Consider the following 8,379-nt stretch of genomic DNA (forward strand, 5'->3'; position numbering starts at 1 on the left):
GTGGGGTACCACAAGGTTCTGTCTTAGGCCCAGCACACTTCAATATCTTCATAAATGACTTAGATGAGGGAATAGAAGGGGAATTTGCAGATGACACTAAACTGGCAGGAATAACCAACACTTCAGAAGGATCAAAAAAAAACTTGACAGACTTGAACAATGGGCTCTATCCAACAATATGAAATTTGATGTGGAGAAAAGCAAGGTTTTACACTTAGGAAAGAAAAACCAAAGGTACAAGTACAGATTAAGTGAAACCTCGCTCAAAAACAGTAACTGAGAGAGGGACTTTGGAGTCCTAGTCTTTTTTGAAGATGGGAATCACATCAGCTCTTTTCTAGTCTTCAGGTAGTTCCCTGGTGCTTCAAGAACTTTGAAAGATATGTTTCAATAGTTCCGAAATCATGTCTGCCAGTTCCTTCAGAACTCTGGGATGTCGTCTATCAGGAGCCAGTGATTTGAATCTATCTAGAGTTGACAGGTGTTATGTTACTTATTTTTGCATATTTTAATTTGTATTCCTAACCTGTTGTTCATGGTTCTGTTTTTGATAAATTGAGTAGTGTGAAGACAGATGCAAAGTATTTATTTATTTATTTATTTATAGTTACATTTATATACCGCCCTATTCCCTGAGGACTCAGGGCGGTTTACAGGGAATTTAAAATCCACCATACAAAAGTTAAAAAACCAATTAAAAAAATATTAAATTACCCTGTATACATTAAAACCCCAATTAAAAATTTCTCCTCAGCCTGGGCCTGGGAGCTCAAAGAGCCAGGTCTTCAGGCCCCGGCGGAATGATCGGAGGTCGGGGGCAGTCCTCAACTCCACCGGCAGCTGGTTCCAGAGGGCAGGCGCTCCCACCGAGAAGGCCCTATCCCTGGGTGTCACCCGCCGGCAATCTCTCACCGGCGGCACCCTGAGCAGACCCTCCCTGTGGGAGCGCACTGGGCGAAGGGCGTTTGATGCCGGCAGCAGGTGTTCCCTCAAATAGCCCGGACCCAGGCCATGTAGGGCTTTATAGGTAATAACCAGCACCTTGAATTAAGTATGAATTAAGTATGAATTAAGCACTTCTGTTTTCTCTCTACTGCCTGTTACATCTTTGCCATCTTCTCCCATTAGTAGACCTATTGTTTCTTTGACTTTTTTCTTTATTTTTCTTTATTTATTGGTATTCTGTCTTAGTTATGTGTCCCTCTTTCCATTTTTTGTACTTATCCTTTTTTATCTCTCAGTTGGTCTGAAAGTTTTTTTTTGTAACCATGCTGTTTTTTTCTTGGTTTTCCTGTATTTCTTTTTTAGTGATATTGAACTAGACTGGGCTTTTATAATTATATTTTTATAGTTTCCCAAGTTTCGTGAGTTGCTTTCCTCTTTAGGATTTTCAACCATGGGATCCTTTCTAAACTCTCCCTGAGTTTGTTAAAATTATCTCTTTTAAAGTCTAAGACACTAGTTTGATTATGTTAAGTTGCTTGTGTCCCTATTACTACTGTGGTGTGTTTCCTATATATGTTGGTTAACTGAATAGCAAAAAGTTCATCTATTTCTTTTGCTTGATTTCATGGCCCGTAGTATACACCTATGGCAATGTCATTCTTCTTTCCTTTTACGTTGACCCATATGCATTCTAGAAGGCTTTCATCCTTTGTTCTGTGCATCTCTATAGAGAGGAAGTGACCTATAACATATAATGCAACTCCACCTGCTCTTTTGTTAGGTCTGTTTCTTTTGAATAGTTTGTATCCTTCTATCAGTACTTTCCAGTCATGAGTTTCATCCCACCAGGTTTCTGTAATACATACATACCTTTTTGTGCTAGTATTTCAAGTTGACTCTGTTTGTTCCCTAAATTTTGAGTGTTAGTGTATAAATTTAAATTCTTTACGTATGACTCTGGGTATGCTTCCTACATCTATTTTGCATCTGAGTTTTCCTTCTTTCTCTTTATTCCCTACCTCCTTATTTGACTGGTTATCCAGTGGTTTTTGCTTGGAATTAGGTCCTAAAGTTTGTGAAAATTGGTTGCCCTCCCCCCTCAATTTTAGTTTAAAGCCCTTCTGATAAAATGAGCCAGTTGTTTTCTGAATATATTCTTTCCAGTTCTTGAGAAGTGAAGTCCATCCAGGAGTCCTTCATGTACTGTAGGTAATGCAGACCATGGTCAAGGAAACTGATGCTATCTTGTTGACAACAAATTTTTAAGCCAGTGGTTTGTTTCTGAAATCCTTTGCTTTCTCATTGGATGTTGGCCTTTTGTTGAAAGTATAGATGAAAATACCACTTGTGCTCCTAATTCTTTAACTTTCTTTCCTAACTGTTTGTATTCTCTTGTTATTGTTTTCAGGGTCTTGTTGTGTCATTTGTCCCCATGTGTAGGAGAAAAAAGGGGTATCCATGGGGTTGATTATTTTAGTAAGTTTCTGTTACAACTTTGATTTTTGCTCCAGGGGGACAGCATACCTGCCTAGAAAAATATCTCTTTCTTTTCATACATGTTTGAATGTCCTTTCTTCTCCTTGAAATGCTGTTTCTTCTCCTATGCCATTGAATGTCTGATCTGCAGAGGCTGTGTATAAAAACGCTTTGAAAAAAGAAGAAGCCAAAGGTAACCTTTCAGAATGTCTTTTGTAGCTAATGCTTTTGCTATGGAATTTATTGAACCTTGCCCTTTATTCCTCCCACTGAAAATAAGTATGTGATTGGATTATTAATATTGCATCAACTGTTATCCATATTTACCTAACCTTCAGTTATTTGAATTCCCATTTACTTAAAACAGCTATTAATTGTAAATAGAGGTTAAATGTAAAGGGCAATGTATGAGAGGAAATTACAAAATATGCAAGGAACACAGGAAGCACGTGCGTGCGCACTCACACACACACACATTCTGTCCCAGCCTACATACCTCCTTGTTACTTCACAAGGCAACCCCTAATTTAGCAGTAGACTGGATAAATAAACCCCTTTTATTGAAGTTACAGACCTTGTTCACGAACAAAACAGAGCACGAGCCAACAGGAAATAACTCACTGGTAAAATAAACAGACCATCATCTCTTGACACAGAAGTTCTCTGCAAATGGTTGCCTCCAGCAGCCAGCCCTGCCCACACATTCCCTTTTTGTTATGCAGCACCCAAGGCGTGGCTTCTCACTGCTTTCTCCTTCTCCCCTGGAATCGCTCTATTGCCTCCCTCTGATTTACTCATGTGACCTGTCCAGGTTTCCAAGTGTCTCTGAGGTCTTCCAGCTGTGCTTCCTCCAAGTCTGACTCCACCTCCCAGCCCAGCTGGCTTTCAGCTTGACCATGAGTGGAGGGGCCAAGTTTTTCCTCACTTTGTAAGTCTGGTAACTCATCAGAGCCTTCCTTCAACTCTGATGGCTCCCCAGACCCCTTGGCCTCCTCCTCTGATTCCTCGGACTCAGCTGCCAGGATCACAGGCTGGTGTGGAATCACAACACTATACCACACCGCAGGACCCTTCCCTTGGGTCTGCTGGTCGGGATGTGGTCGGGATTGGAACTGTTCATGGAAGGCAGTTACCAAGGCAGGACCATGAATGGTGGTTGCATCTTCCCAGATGAACTCCTCTGGTCCGTAGCCCTTCCACTCAATCAAGTACTGAAAATGCCCTTTCAGCCAATGGGAGTCTGAAATGCTGGCGACCTTGTACTCGGGAGCACTGTCTGTGTCATGTTTTTCCGGGGAGGGGGAAGTTCCACTCGGTGGACATGCCAGTTGCTCAGGGATCAACAGAGATCAATGAAAGACCGGATGTATCCACAGCGACTGTGGCAGAGTTAATCTATAAGCGACCAGATTGATGACAGCCTCAATTGGGAATGGTCCTAGTTATCAGTGGTCTAACGTCTTGGGTGGCTGGGTTGATGGTAGGTTCTTGGTGGACAGCCATACTTGATCTCCCACCATTAGTGAAGGTGTATCCCGCCTTGACCGATCAGCCACCTTTTTGTAATCGGCCTTGGCCTTCTCTAACTGTCACCACACCAATCGATGGATCGCCTGTAACTCTGCCATGAAATGGTTTGCTGCTGGGACCAGTGAGTCTAGTGGCAAAAGAGGGGAAAAACAGGGGTGATATACCACATTGGCCAAGAATGGGGTCATCAGCATGGAGGTGTGCTGCGAGTTGTTGAATGCGAACTCAGCTATTACAAGCTAGCCCATCCAATTGTTCTGCTGCTGATTTACATAGCAGCGCAGATATTGCTTGAGGATCCCAATGACCTTCTCGGTCCCTCCGTCAGTTTTGGGATGATGTGCAGATGAGAGGCAGATTTTGATGTCCAATACCTTCATCAACCCCTGCCAGAAATGGGCTGTAAATTGGGCCCCTCTATTGGACACGACCCTATCAGGGAGGCTGTGCAGCTGGAACACCTGCTGGATGAACATATGACAAGTGGCGCAGGCTGATGGCAAGCCATGGTATGGGATGAAATGCGCCATCTTGGTCAGCATGTCCACCACCATGAACACCGTTGTGAATCCAGAAGACAGGGTAAGTCTATCAGAAAGTCCATGGAACAGCCCCCCAGAGTCTTTTGGGTGTCATCAAGGGCTGCAGTAGTCCGGGCAGGGCCCCCATTGCTGACTTGGCTTGCCTACATGGATACAGGACGTGACGTAGGCCTAAACTTCATGGCAGACTCTGGGCCAACAGAAGGTACGGGAGACCAAGTTCAGGGTCTTGACAGGCCAAAATGCCCTGCTGCCAGATTATCGTGACACTGGCTGAGGATGAGTCCCCTGAGTGGCCTTCCTGGAACACAGAGCCAGTCATGATAGTGTAAGAGACCATCCGTGACTGTCCATGGGGAATCTGGCCCCACCTCATCCTTTCACTGAGCCACCCACGCATCCTGTTTCTGGGCCTCCCCGAATCTGAGCCTGTGGTTCTATTGGCTCCCGCACCACAGCAAATGACTCAATGTGGAGCACTGTCCTGGGCAGGATCTTGTCTTCTACTCGGGAATATTCGGGCTTTCTGGACAGAGCATCCACTCTTTGGTTGCGACTGCTGGGTATGTACCTTATATGGAAACTGAACCTTGCAAAGAAGATAGACCACCGAATCTGGTGTTGGTTCAATTTCCTAGAGGTCTGCAAGTGTTCCAAATTCTTATGGTCCGTCTGGACCTCTATTTGATGATGCGCCCCTTACAGATGATGTCTCCATGCCTTGAATGCCACTGTTGTGATTCAGGGTCAGCCTGTGGGTTCGGCAGTTGGGTCGGATGACTCAGATGAGGGGGAGGAGGGGGGTGTTGAAGAACTTGCTGATGATGGCTTTGAGGCTCCGCAGAGCCCCCAGCCAGGCCCCTCCCACCTGGTGGAGACCCAGCTGTGTGAGCCTGACAGCGTGGATGAAGATGACCCACAGCTGGCCCTGTTCAAGGACGCCCGACGCAGGAGGCAGTCAAGTAGGAGTAAACAGAGGAAGGCAATGGGGCTTCTCGGAAGGAGGGAGAGAGAAGCCACGCCCTGAACTCTTTATAAAGGACTTGTGTGGGGAGGGCTGGTTTGCTGAAAGCAACCGCTCAGATAGTGTTTCAAAGCTCCGGTATCTTGGTTCGTGTCTTGTTTGTTTTTGTAATAAATTTGGCAGACGTATTCCAGCCTCTTGCCGTCTGTAAAGGGGTTGCCTTTTCTGCAAGGCCGGTAGCAGGCTGGTACAGAACAGCCACTTTGATGGCCAGTAGTTCCTTCTCCCAGATGGTATAGTTGTGCTCTGCTGGATTCAGTTTCCGTGAGTAGTATGGGCAAGGCAGGAGGGCACCATGAGGTGACATAGCCTGGAGTAACACTGCTCCAATGGCAATGTTGGAGGCATCTGCTTCCATGACAAACGGCTGTTGTGGGTCAGGATGCTTCAAGATGGGCTTGTTCATGAAGGCTTCCTTCAAAGCCTGGAAAAAGTGTTGTTCTGGGGCATCCCACTGAAACCAGGTCTTTTTCTGCAGGACCGAGTGAGGGGGGCTGTCATGGCAGCAAAACCAGGGATGAAAATCCAATAGTAGTTGGCGAACCCAAGAAGTCACTGGGCATCTTTAACACATCGGGGTTGCCAAATATGCAAAGACCTGACCTTACTCAGCTCCATGGCAATGCCCTCAGGAGAAATGCAGTGACCCAGAAAGTCAATGGTCCTCAGGTAGAACTGGCACTTCTCCAGTTTGGCATACAACCAATGTTCTCGGAGCTGCTGCAGGACCAGACGAAGGTGCTGATGATGCACCTCTCATGATAGGGAGTAGATCAGAATGTTGTCCAAGTAGATCACAACAAACTGATCTAACAAGTCCCGGAAAATGTCATTCATAAAATGCTGAAACACTGCAGGGACATTGGTCAGCCCAAACAGCATCACCATATACTTGAGGTGCCTGTGCCGAGTACCAAACACCGTCTTCCACTCATCACCCAACCAAACTCTGACAAGGTTGCAAGCTCCACACAAGTCCAGTTTCGTGAAGATCTTTGCCTCCTGGAGCCGGTCCAGGAATTCGGGGATGAGGGGCAGCGGGTATTGATTGCGCACTGTGATGGCGTTGAATTTCCTGTATTCACAGCAAAGCCGCAATTTGCCAGACTTCTTTTTGACAAAGAGCACAGGTGCAGACACTGGTGAAGACGAAGGCCGAATAAAACCGTGAGCCAAATTTTTGTCCAGGAAGTCCCACAATGCGGCCAACTTGGGGTCCGACATGGAATACAACCCCCCCCACTGGGAGAGGCGCATCAGGGACTAAATCAATGGGGCAGTCATAGGGCCTGTGCAGGGGCAATTGATCCACCTCAGTCTCACTGAACACATCAGTGTAATCTGCCAGTTTTTTTAATTCCATTTATATCCCGCCCTTCTCTGAAGACTCAGGGCGGCTTACAATTTAAGCACAAACCAATGTGCTTAGCAATAGCCTTCATTCTATGTATATGCCTGCTTATTAGGGCTTTCAGGGGCCCCCAAGTGGCATTATTACAAAGTCAGCTTATTGCCCCCAACAATCTGGGTCCTCATTTTACCTACCTCAGAAGGGTGGAAGGCTGAGTCAACCTTGAGCCTGGTGGGATGTGAACCTGCACTAATTGCAGGCAGCTGGTGTTACTTAAGGAGGCATTAGCCCACTGCTCCACCAAGTTCAGAGGATAAGGAGACCCCCATGGGACCCTCCACCTGGCCAGCACAGACATGGCAGGTATGGTCCACACATTGTAAGCTTGGGAAGGTGACCAAGTTCTGGGACCAATAAATCTGAGGGTCATGCGTCCAGAGCAACACCAATCCCAAGACCATGGGGAAATACAGGCCAGAGGTTATATAGAACTGAATAGCCTCCTTATGCATACTGATGGCCATACATAATAGTAGCATGGCAGACTTAATTGGCCCAGACAGGAGCACTCAACCATCTATAGTCTCCACTAACTGGGCACTGGGGAACAGCCCATTTGGCCACAAATGCTGTGTCCATAAAGTTTGTGGTAGCCCCAGAGTCAATCAAAGCATGGACTGGAATCCCCTTTGTCATCCTGGGAGGATCAGGCGTGCCTCCAATATCAGATGCCATGGAGGTCCGTGGGCAGCATCTGAAGGATGTCGCTTTGTGTTGTGGGATGCCCAACCTAAAATGCCTTTTAGATCAGCCTCGGGGCATTTCCTGACAGAGGAGTAGGTGGCTTTCTTGGGGCAGGCTCTGTCACTGACGCCCTTTGTCACTTCTTGGGGCAAAAGGCAGCCAAATGTCAAGGGTCCCCACAGTAAAAACACAACCACCCCGAATGTCATCTGTTCATTTCTGCCACCGATAGGCAAGGTCTGGCAGCACCTAGCTCCATAGGCTCCTCTTGCTGAACCGGAGTCTCACGCACAACGGGCCCACACAGGTCTCTGGGGTGGCACGGTGACTCCTATGCTGCTGCAGCCAAGCATCAATCCGCATACAGAGATTGATCAATCCATGGAGGTCCGGGGGAACATCAACATGGGCCAGCTCATCCAACATCTCCTCTGACAAGCCATCCTGGAAAGCGTCCATGAGTGCAGCCTCATTCCAGCCTGAATCCTGGCTAAGCAGCCAAAAATCGCTGATATACGCCTGTAGAGGGCATTGGCCCTGCCTCAGAGGTTTCAGTTGTTGGGTAGCAGTCTGCATCTTAATGGGGTCCTCGTACATCAGATGCATGTAATTACAAAACCCCACAAACTTGTCCAACAATGGACTAAGTTGTGCTAGCACAGGTGTGCCCCAACGAGCTGCAGCACCAGAGAGAAGGCTTAATATAAACCCCACTTTATCCCAGTCAGTGGGGAAATCAGCTGTTCTCACACTGATAAATAGCTGGC

This window comes from Vipera berus (assembly GCF_964194415.1).
Source record: "Vipera berus genome assembly, chromosome: 7".
NCBI lineage: Eukaryota > Metazoa > Chordata > Lepidosauria > Squamata > Viperidae > Vipera > Vipera berus.